Source organism: Carcharhinus amblyrhynchos, chromosome 5, assembly GCF_965287045.1.
Source record: "Carcharhinus amblyrhynchos chromosome 5, sCarAmb.v2.hapA, whole genome shotgun sequence".
Classification (NCBI taxonomy): Eukaryota; Metazoa; Chordata; class Chondrichthyes; order Carcharhiniformes; family Carcharhinidae; genus Carcharhinus; species Carcharhinus amblyrhynchos.
In genome coordinates, this window is record NC_137328.1 from 96,055,725 (window position 1) to 96,068,032 (window position 12,308).

Genomic DNA, 12,308 nt, shown 5'->3' on the forward strand with positions numbered 1-12,308 from the left:
ACAGCACAGCGGTTAGCAGTGCTGCCTCACAGCACCAGGGACCCGGGTTCAGTTCCTGGTTTGGGTCACTGTCTGTGTGGAGTCTGCACGTTCTCCCTGGGTGGCTTTCCCCCAGGTGCTCTGGTTTCCTTCCACAGTCTGAAAGCCATGCTGGCTAGGTGCATTGACCATACTAAATTCTCCCTCAGTGTACCTGAATGGGTGCTGGAGTGTAGATTTTCACAGTAATTTCATTACAGTGTTAATGTAAGCCTACTTGTGATTCTAATAAATAAACTTCACTGCCGTGATACTTGTTGGAGTAGGAGTTCTAAATGGGAGCAGGATTCAAGTGGGGAGGAAGGAAAACAGTTCTGGTTATCCCAAAAATTGTTGAGTTTTAACTTGATATCCTGTGCATGTCCTTGTTTTTATATCAGTTCCTGTGGCTGGGATCAGCCTGATTGACAGGTCAGAGCCCAAAAACAGGTAGTTTTCATGCTGTACAATGCAAACAGGGGATGGGTACAGCATGGTGTGGAGTGTGGGGTGGGAGAGAGGCCTGGAATAGTCATGGGGGTTAAGGGTTCGATGATTGCGGGAAGGATCAGCGAGCATGCGGAGGCATGGCCGATTGTGGCATGTCAATAATTGTGGGTGAGGAGGGGTGTCTGATCATGGAGTTGGGGTCAATTGAAGAGATTCACATTCCTTTGGGAAAAGAATTCCTCCTCATCTCTGAGTGACCCCTAATATTGAACTTTGCCCCTTATGTTGGTCGCCCCCGTGTCAGCATCTCCCCTGTCAGGCCCCGTCGGAAACCTGCATGTTTCAATAAGATCACCTCTCATTCTTATAACCTTCAATGAGCATAGGTCCAACCAACTCAACCTTTCCTCATAAGACAATCCCTTCACCACATGGATTATAGGGAACTGGGTAGACAGTTGAGAAAGAGGAACGCAAAGGTAGTAATCTCAGGATTGCTGCCTGTGCCGCGGGAGAATGAGAGCAGGAATGGAATGAGGTGGAGGGTGAATGCGTGGCTGAGGGACTGGAGCAGGAGGCAGGGATTCCGGTTCCTGGATCACTGGGACCTCCTTAGGGGCAGGTGTGACCTGTACAGTAAAGACAGGTGGCACTTGAATCCCAGGGAGACTAATATCTTGGCGGGAAGACTGGCTACGGCTACTGGGGGGACTTTAAACTCGAAAGGTTGGGGGGAGGGAACAGAGATGAGGAGACTGAGACCGAGGAGGTTAGCTCCTGGGTAGGGAAGGACTGTAGACAGTATGAGAGGGAGGAGGTTAGACGGGTGGTGGAGAAGAGAAATGTCCAGACCAAGGGGCTGAGGTGTGTCTACTTTAACACCAGGAGTGTAGTAAATAAGGTAGATGAGCTTAGGGCGTGGATTGCTGTTTGGGATTGTGATGTGGTGGCTATTACAGAGACTTGGATGTCTCAGGGACAGGACTGGGTACTTCAGGTGCCAGGATTCAGATGCTTCAGGAAGGACAGGGAGGGGGGCAAAAGAGGTGGCAGAGTGGCACTGTTGATCAGGGACAGTGTCATGGCTGCAGAGAAGGAGGATGCCGTGGAGGGACTGCCTACAGAGTCTCTGTGGGTGGAAGTTAGGAACAGCAAAGGGTCGATAACTTTGCTGGGTGTTTTCTATAGGCCGCCCAATAGCGACAGGGAAGTTGAGGTGCAGATAGGGAAACAGATCCTAGAGAGATGTAGTAATAACAGTGTTGTCGTGATAGGAGACTTTAATTTCCCAAACATCGACTGGAATATCCCTAGGGTAAGGGGTTTGGACGGGGAGGAGTTTGTTAGGTGTGTTCAGGAGGGTTTCCTGACACAATATGTGGATAAGCCTATGAGAGGAGAGGCTGTACTTGACCTGGTGCTGGCTAATGAACCAGGACAGGTGACGGATCTCTCAGTGGGAGAGCATCTTGGGGATGGAGATCATAATTCTATCTCCTTCACGATAGCATTGGAAAGAGATAGGATCAGGCAGGCTAGGAAGGTGTTTGTCTGGAGAAAGGGGAAATATGATGACATCAGGCAGACAATTGGACGAATAAACTGGAAGGAGGCGTTCTTGGGGAAAAGTACAGAAGGAAGGTGGCGGATATTCAAGGAATGTTTGACTGGAGCTCTGCACGATAACGTTCCGATGAGACAAGGAGGTTTTGGTAGGTCGCGGAGCCGTGGTGCATGAAGGTAGTGGTGAACCTAGTCAGGAAGTAAAGAAAGGTGTATAAAAGGTTCAGAGAGCTAGGAGATGATAAGGATCTAGTGGAGTATAAGGCTTGTAGAAAGGATCGTAAAAAGGAAATTAGGAGAGCCAGAAGGGGTCATGAGAAGGCCTTGGCAGGTAAGATTAAGGAGAATCCCAAGGCCTTCTACAAATATGTGAAAAGTAAAAGGATGAGAAGAGAAGGGATAGGACCTATAAAAGGTGAAGGGGGAAAAGTCTGTGTGGAACCGGAAGAAATGGCAGAGGTGCTTAATGAGTACTTTGCCTCGGTATTCACGGTGGAAAGTGATCTGGGAGGTTGTACTACAGGTTTGCGGCAGTCTGAAAAGGTTGAGTATGTGGATGTTAAGGAAGAGGATGTGTTAGAACTTTTAAATGCTATCAAGGTAGACAAGTTGCCAGGACCAGATGGGATGTACCCCAGGTTACTGTGGGAGGTGAGGGAGGTGATTGCAGAGCCCCTGGCGATGATCTTTGCCTCGTCGATGGAGACAGGAGAGGTTCCGGAGGATTGGAGGATTGCGGATGTGGTTCCTATTTTCAGGAAAGGGAACAGGGATAGCCGGGGAAATTACCGACCAGTGAGTCTGACCTCAGTGGTTGGTAAGCTGATGGAGGGGCTTCTGAGGGACAAGATTTATGAGCATTTGGAGAAGTTTAGAATGATCAGAAATAGTCAACATGGTTTTGTCAAGGGCAGATCGTGCCTTACAAGCCTAGCTGAGTTCTTTGAGAATGTGACTGAACACATTGACGAAGGAAGAGCAGTAGACGTGGTTTACATGGACTTCAGCAAGGCATTTGATAAGGTCCCCCGTACAAGGCTTCTTGAGAAGGTGAGAGGGCATGGGATCCAAGGGGCTTTGGCCTTGTGGATCCAGAACTGGCTTGCCTGCAGAAGGCAGAGAGTGGTTGTGGATGGGTCTTTTTCTGCATGGAGGTTGGTCACTAGTGGAGTGCCCAGGGATCTGTTCTAGGACCCTTGCAGTTTGTAATTTTCATAAATGACCTGGATGAGGAAGTGGAGGGATGGGTTAGTAAGTTCGCAGATGATATGAAGGTTGGTGGTGTTGTGAATGGTCTGGAGGGATGTCAGAAGTTGCAGCGGGACATAGATAGGATGCAAGACTGGGCGGAGAAGTGGCAGATGGACTTCAACGCAGATAAATATGTAGTGTCCATTTTGGCAGGACCAATGGGATGAAGGAATACAATATCAAGGATAGGAGTCTTTGCAGTGTTGAAGAGCAGAGGGATCTTGGAGTCCGGGTCCATAGGACTCTTAAATCGGCCTTGCAGGTGGAGGATGTGGTCAAGAAGGCGTATGGCGTACTGGCCTTCATTAATCGAGGGATTGAGTTTAGGAGTCGGGAGGTAATGCTGCAACTTTATAAGACCCTTGTCAGACCCCACTTGGAGTACTGTGCACAGTTCTGGTCACCTCACTATAGGAAGGACATGGAAGCTATTGAAAGGGTACAGAGGAGATTTACAAGGATGTTGCCTGGATTGGGAGGCATGCCTTATGAAGATAGGTTGAGAGAACTGGGACTCTTCTCCCTGGAGAAACGAAGGTTGAGGGGCGACCTGATAGAGGTTTATACGATGTTGAGAGGAATGGATAGGGTGGATTCTCAGAGGCTATTTCCCAGGGCTGAAATGGTCGCTACGAGAGGACACAGGTTTAAGGTGATGGGAAGCAAGTACAGAGGTGATGTTAGGGGTAAGTTTTTCACTCACAGGGTGGTGAGTGAATGGAATCGGCTGCCGTCAGTGGTGGTGGAGGTGAACTCGCTGGGGTCTTTTAAAAGACTTCTGGATGAGTATATGGGATCTAATGGGATTGGGGGTTATAGATAGGTCTATGGCTTAGTAGGTATAGAAGTGATCGGCGCAACTAGTGGGCCGAAGGGCCTGTTTGTGCTGTAGTGTTCTATGTGCTATGAATCAACCTAGTGAACCTTCTGTGAACTGCCTCCAGTAAAAAAGGAGTCCAAAGTTGTACACAGTAATCCAGATGTGGTCTCTTTAATGCCCAGTACAGTTCTTGCCTTCCTTCATTAATCTGTGTCAATGAGAGCCGGAAAACCCAGGCAGCCAATATTAAAGCTGGAAGAGAAATAAAATCTGAGGCTGCCATCGGTAGTGGTGGAGGCGAACTCGCTGGGGTCTTTTAAGAGATTTCTGGATGAGTATATGGGATCTAGAGATTTAAAGATCAACATGAATGTCCAGTCTCCTGTGATTGAGTTTAAACACACCTGATTCCCACCCTGTTCAGCCTCTGCCAAAACTAGAAGTGGATCATTTTGAGGAGAGTTTTGTTCAGATCTGAGAATTTTTATATTGAGACACCCCTCTGCTAATTCACCCACCCCCTGCAACCACTCCAACCCCCTGCCAAACTCTCCACCTCCCTGCCAACCACCGCACCCCCTGCCAAACTCTCCGTCTCCCTGCCAACCTCCACCTGCCTGCCAACACCCACCCGACCAACCCCTCCACCCCTTGCCAACACCCCCAACCCCCTGCCAACCCCCACCCCCTGCCAATTCCACACTCCCCTGCAAACCCCTCCAGTTCCCTGCCAATCCCCTCACCCCCGTCAATCCCTCCACGCCCTGTCAACCCCTCCGCCTTCCTGCAAACCCCTCACCACCCTGCCAACACCACTAATGCCCTGCCAACCATCCTCACCTACTGCCAACTGCCCCACCCTCTTCTAACCCCCCCCACTCTCCCTGCCAATCCTCCCTTACCCCCCTGCCAACCCACTAACCTGCCTGCCAACTCCCCTCACCCCTGCCAAATCCCCCATCCCACACCAACCCCCCACCCCCTCTAACCCCTCCTCACTGCCTGCTAACTTCCCAATGCCCCTCATTCCCTGCCAACCCCACAAGCCCTCTGCCAACCAGTTGGATGTTGCTTTGCATTTGACTTATTTGAAGTAAAATTGGGCAGAATATGGAACGTGCAGTCTGCCCACTGTCACCAGGTTACTGCCAGCCAGCGGTGAAGATGACAGATGTATGCCTTTGTGTTGATTCCTGATTTCACATGGTGGGGAAATGTCCCCCCAGTCCCTACCAACCCTACCACCCCTTGCCAACCTGCAAGTTGGAAGGTGGACTTCCCTATAAAGCAGCAACTGTAAAGCAATGAACATGGCAACACAAAGTGACGATAGATAACTAGATCATTTATTTTTGTGGGCAAAATCAGTACTTCCCCTTTAAACAAAGCACAGTTCCCTTTTAATTCCAGTATCCCACAAAAAGCAACTCCACCACTGCTCCACCATAGCCCTTCATTTTAAATGAGCAAACACAGCGTGCTGTTAATGTAATTAATAATTAGTTTTAGCGCTGATTTTAAGTGCACAGAAGAATGCAAGATGGAGCGCAAACAATTTGACACAGCCAGCTCGCCAATTCTGCCCAAGCTGCACCAACTACCTCTCATCTCGCTCCTTCCTCTGCTCCCCTCAGCGTAAGAACTGATTGTTTGACCTTTCTCAATTCAGGCCTTGCAGAATAGAAACAGGTTTAGAAGAAAAGAAGACATGTATTTCCACAGCAACTTGCAGAATCTCGGTGCATCTTAAAGGCTTCACATTCGAAGAAGCTCTTCTGAAATAGAAGCAAAGCTCTGAAGAAGAATTATATGGATTAGAAATGTTTCCTCTGGCAGGGATTCTCTGACCTCATCCACAGCTGGCATTCTCCATTCCCGCTGCTGTGAACGGGCATTTGGATGAGATCCAGATTCTCCGTCCTCCCTGGCAGTGGTGACAAGGCGTACGAGACTGGAGCATTCTGGTCTCAGTTTCTCTCTCCACAGATGCTGCCAGACCTGCCAGGTTTATCCTGCATTTTCCCTTTTTATTGAAGCACTTTTCAAAAGTGGGCTGGGATTTAATGTGGATGATGGATGGCACATCTAACCTACTGGTGGCAGAACTGGTTGGAACCTTGAGTCGCTTCCCTGATGGAGGCCTAATGTAATTGAATGCCTGTTGCCCATTAGGGATGGGCAATAAATGCTGGCCAGCCAGAGGCACCCATGTCCCACGATTGAATAAAAAAGCGGCATTTAGCTGGCCAGCATCGGGCCTCTGCTGGTATTCAAGACAGGGGGGGGGGGGGGGGGGGGGATGGTGGCAGGGTGGGGGGAGAGAGAAAGGGAACATTATTTAGTTTGATAGAGTGGGAAATGGAGGGAAGATTTCTATTTGTGAGGGGAACTCAAAACAAAAGGAAAACATGAATTTAAGGCAGGCACTGATAACTCCAATAGGGAATCTGGAGGGAGAGTGGTTAGAATGTGGAACTTGCTACTACAAAGAAAAGTTGAGATGATAACAAGTATGCATTTAAGGTTAAATTAGATAAGTACATGAGGAAAAAAGGAATAGAAAGGTATGCTGGTAGCTTGTGGATACCATTTGGTAGATCTTAATGAAGTCTTTGCAATCCTAGGCAGATTAGTGTGTGTATTTATTAACTAGAAGAAATAGATACATCAATACAGTAAAAACTTCAACCTAAGAGCTGCCTCCATGCTTGCTTGTGCACACAGTTCAGTCTAACACTAGAACAACCCCTATGTGAGGCTCATATATTCATATATATTAGCAGACAATAATATACTCAGTCCCACATTAACGCTATATGTGCCGGACATTTGTACTACAATAGGGTTAGTTGGAGAATGGAGAGAGGTGACTCATGCAGAGCATTAATGGGGCTATATTTCTAGATGTTGTGCTGTAGATTCAGTGTAACTCAGTGTATGAGATGCCAGGTTGGATTTTTCTCCAGAGTCGTCTCACAATTGGTGGAAAATCATGGCAACACTACTGCCTGAAGGACCCAATTGGATCCTGACTAATTTAGGAAAAACAGGTTGGATTAGTATTCTTATTTCCCAGTTTTACTGGTGTTCCGTTTTAAGGTATACATGACCAGGCCAGACCAGTATTCTCATTTCCCTTGTCTTGACTGTTTTTCCCAATGCTTTGAAGCTAATTATTCACACTTTGTGGGATCCCAGCGGTATATGACATTCTATGTAGGAACCCCCTCCCCCTTCCCGACCCCTCTCTACTAACAATGGATGTGATACCAATGCTGCAGCAGGGATGGGGGTGGGGGTGGGGCACTCTGAAGATGAAAGATCCAGTATTAAGTAGGCAAGTGTGCCCTAAAGACTTTACTTGACTTTAAATAAGGACAGCACTCAGGGCCTCCAACAACAGGCAAAAGGCAAGAAGAGAGGGAGGGGTGCCCAACATTTGGTACTTGGTATTCTCACTCCAACAGTGGCAATAGTTCACTTTCCAGTGCTACACCAGAATATCCCGCCAGCCTTTATTTAGTGGCCGCTGGAGTTGGTGAATAGTCGAGGTCAAAAGGCAATCGATTGTTCTATATTCCCATATTCCTGATCAAATACCAATCTTTAAATAGGGTGAGGCCACCTATCCTGACTCCATCCCCTGGCCCAGTCTCACTTTCCGCCCGGACACCACCCTCTGCCCACACCCCCAACATCAGTCCTGACCCCTCCCCCTGCCCTGATCCCACCCCCTGCTGACGCCCCCAACATCTACCCTTACCCCTCTCCCTGCCCAGACCCCACCCCCTGCTCACACCCCCAACATCTACCCTTACCCCTCTCCCTGCCCTGGCCCCACCCCCTGCTGACACCCCCAGCATCTACCCTTACCCCTCTCCCTGCCCAGACGCCACCCCCTGCTCACATCCCCAACATCTACCCTTACCCCTCTCCCTGCCCTGGCCCCACCCCCTGCTCACATCCCCAACATCTACCCTTACCCCTCCCCCTGCCCTGACCCCACCCCCTGCTGACAGCCCCAACATCTACCCTTACCCCTCCCCCTGCCCTGACCCCACCACCTGCTGATGCCCCCAACATCTACCCTTACCCCTCTCCTGCCCAGACTCCACCCCCTGCTGACAGCCCCAACATCTACCCTTACCCCTCTCCCTGCCCAGACGCCACCCCCTGCTGACACCCCCAACATCCACCCTTACCCCTCTCCCTGCCCTGACCCCACCCCCTGCTGACAGCCCCAACATCCACCCTTACCCCTCTCCCTGCCCTGACCCCACCCCCTGCTGACAGCCCCAACATCTACCCTTACCCCTCCCCCTGCCCTGACCCCACCACCTGCTGATGCCCCCAACATCTACCCTTACCCCTCTCCTGCCCAGACTCCACCCCCTGCTGACAGCCCCAACATCTACCCTTACCCCTCCCCCTGCCCTGACCCCACCCCCTGCTGACACCCCCAACATCTACCCTTACCCCTCTCCTGCCCAGACGCCACCCCCTGCTCACATCCCCAACATCTACCCTTACCCGTCTCCCTGCCCAGACTCCACCCCCTGCTGACACCCCCAACATCTGTCCTGACCCCTCCCCCTGCCCTGATCCCACCCCCTGCTGACACCCCCAACATCTGCCCTTACCCCTCTCTGTGCCCAGACCCCACCCCCTGCCGACATCCCGTAGGGATTAGGAGTATCTGGCTGGATTTGGTGCAGATTATGCAATAAATTTCTGCCAACTGTCCAGAAACTTCTCATCTGCAGCTGCATCTTTATTAATAATAAATGAGGAACTTTAGTGTTTGACAGTGTGCGCTTGTTACAATCCAAAGTGCTGAGATGGATGTTGTACAGTATTAATTTTAACTTCCTGAGCTCAGAATACTGAGGCCAGTTGTGGTGGCCCCACTGCCAATCAGGCTGGGTTCACTTCATCAGAGACTGGAAATTGAATCAAACTCCTTTTCTTTCCTCTTGCCCCGGAAATAATTGTGACGGGCAATCGGCTAAATTCCTAGATGCACAAGTTTTCCTTTTATTTGTTCATGGAATGAGGGCATCGCTGGCTGGGCCAAGATTTGTTGCCCAACCCTAATTGCCCTTGGACGGGCAGTTACGAGTCAATCACATTGCTGTGGCTCTGGAGTCACATGTAGGCCTGATGTAGGTAAGGATGGTTCTATAAAATCTAAAGGATTCAATGTTTTAGAGTAGGCTGATAACATTTATGAAGTATTATAAATAGGGCGTAGTCACATTGTGTTGGAACATATAGGTATAAAAATCTATTGTCCATTTTCTTCTGAAATAGCTTGTAAACAAAATTAGGTTATTAAGTATGCCAAATGGACAAAGATGGTTAGAAAGTAGTATAGCAACAAAGTTTAGAAGCTAGAAAATGGTTAAAGATCATGCAGAGTGTTTCAGCAGGCCAGGCTGAGCGAAGGCCAGTGTATGATTGAAATAGCAGATAGATACTTTTGTTAGAGCTGTCCTCCAAAGTTCACCTGATTGGTTGCCATTGGGCATAAGATCAGCAGAAACCATGCTTATAAAGGGGAGTCAGTGGTGTAGTGGTATTGTCACTGGACTAGTAATGCTCTGCAGGCCTGGGTTCAGATCCCACCATGGCAAATGGTGAATTTGAATTCAGTAAAAATCTGGATTTAAAAAGCCTAATGAAGGCCATGAAACCATTGTTGTAACAACCCATCTAGTTCACTAGCACCCTTTTGGGTAGGGAATCTGCCATCCTTACCTGGTCTGGCCTAAATGTGACTCCAGAGCCACAGCAATGTGATTGACATGTAACTGCCCCTTCAAGAGTAATTAGAGAGAGGCACCAAATGTTGACCCAGCCAGCAATGCCTCATCCCATGAACTGATAAAAGGAAAACTGATGCATCTAGAAACTTAGCCAATTTCCTCCCCCCCCCCAAGTTATTTCCAGGGCAAGAGGCAAGAAAGGGAGTTTGATGCAATTCCTAGCCTCTGATGAAGTGAACCCAGCCTGACTGGCAGTGGGAACACCATAATTGGCCTTGGTACTCTGAGCTCAGGAAGTTAAAATCGACCAGAATTCCCAATCTGATTACTATCCAGCAACACTTACTGAAAGTGCAGCTTGACATCAAAGGCAAGAGCTAATTCATTCCCCTGAGATGTCTCTGTGCTCAAATAGATGGCTGTTATCAAATGTCAAGGCCCAACTCTCAAACTTCACACTTGAATAATGGTTACTTGGATGAGATCCTGAAAGTTCCCCAGCATAGAGGAGAAAATAGGATTCTGCTGAACTGTCTAGTTTAAAATTGATTGAACTGTAAAAACTAAAGCATAAATGGAATTACCAGTAGGCTCAGAATGCGATTTATTCTACACAATAAATATGACACTTTGCTTTATGAGACTAAAGCTGGTCTTGGTCTTATTTCAGTTTGTCAATTGTCAGTTCACTGTGCATATTATAGCTAACCATATTTTTGGGGGTGATTTAAACTCTACTCTGGAAACTGGAGGTTGGCAATTAAAGCCACTTATTAATGACTTACCAATGAAATTACCTCACAACTAGTAGGCTTGACAGGAGCCCATCTTCATTGCGTTCTAGAAGTTTATCCAGATAGTGTTGGCACCAGCTAACTCTGGTGTAATCTGAGAGCTGTATTGTGCAGTTTGTTTTAACCTTTTCATTTAGTAGTCAGAGTGATATTTGAGGAAAGCCCCATAAGCTTAAATCCAAAGTAGTGGAAAGAGGATGGGTTTCTGTAGAAAATATTATCTCATGCACTGGAATGGCAACTAGATATGTTTCACATTGTCTTGTGAACAGTTGTATTTTGTGTTGGTAATGTCAGAAATGGGAGCTCAGCTGGCTGGAAAGATAGTATGTGAATCAGAATAATACCAAAATTGTGGATTTAATTCCTGCTCCAGGTGAGATGGACCTGGGGCCTGTCCCCAGTCTCTGGGAGTGCAGACAATCACAAACCACCACTGAAAAAAAACAGCTCTGGATGAAGCTGGTGGTGCGCAGAAGACTTGCCTTTTGACAGAACACCTATGAATGTCAGAATTAAGCCTGACCTTTGGAACAGGAGTAGGCCATTCAGCCCCTCAAGCAATTCCTGCTGTGGAATGAGATCAGTGTTGATATGTGTTCTAAATCCATCCATCAACCTTAGCTCTCTATCCCTTAGTATCCATTAATAAAAATCTGTCAACCTCAGGTTAAAAGTTATTAGCTGAGCTAGCACCTACTGCTTTTAATGCAAGAGGATTCCACACTTTTAGAACCCTGTGTTTGAATCATAGCATCATAGAATCCCTATGGTGCAGAAGGAGGCCATTCAGCCCATCGAGCTTGCACCGACAACAATCCAACCAGGCCCTATCCCCCTAACCCCACATATTTACCCTGATGCCAAGGGGCAATTCTACAGGACAAATCAACCTAACCCACACATCTTTGGACTGTGTTTCTAATTTCTCTCTCGAATGACCTGATTCAGATTTGAAGCTATATCCCCTTATCTTAAGACACCCGCATCAACAAAAAAAGTTATCAATCCTTCTAAAGACTTAAAAGCCTCCATCAACTAATCTTCTATATTCCAGTAAATGTCCTTTCTCTCCTCATAATTTAATCTTTGGAATCATGTTGTGAATGAACTCCAGGTATTAGCTTGACTGACCTGGCTGTACCTTTGCCTCTGAGTGTGGATTTAAGTACAATTTTGAAGACTTGAGCGCATTAAACAGATAGGCATCATGTACAACAGTGAGAAAGTGTTGCATATTGGGGTTCTGTTCTTTGAATGAGGTGTTAAACAGTCCGCTTATGTATGTGGAAATCTAGGCAGCCCAGTCTCAATCTCCCTCTCTGGCCATCATCTGAAGCTGAACCAGACTACTTATAATTTACCTATTTTACCCAAGTTGAGAGGTCACACAGCATCAGGTTGTAGTCCAACAGGTTTATTTGAAATCACAAGCTTTCAGACCGCTGCTCCTTCGTAAAGAAAAGCTGTGATTCAAATAAACCTGTTGGACTATGACCTGGTGTTGTGTGATCTCTCGTCTTGTCCACCCCAGGCGGCATCTCCACATCATGGCCTATTTCACCCAAACCTGAGCTCCTTAACCCAAACCTTCTCCATGTCACAGATTGCCTCCCTCCACCTCTATAATATCAGCCCTATGCATGA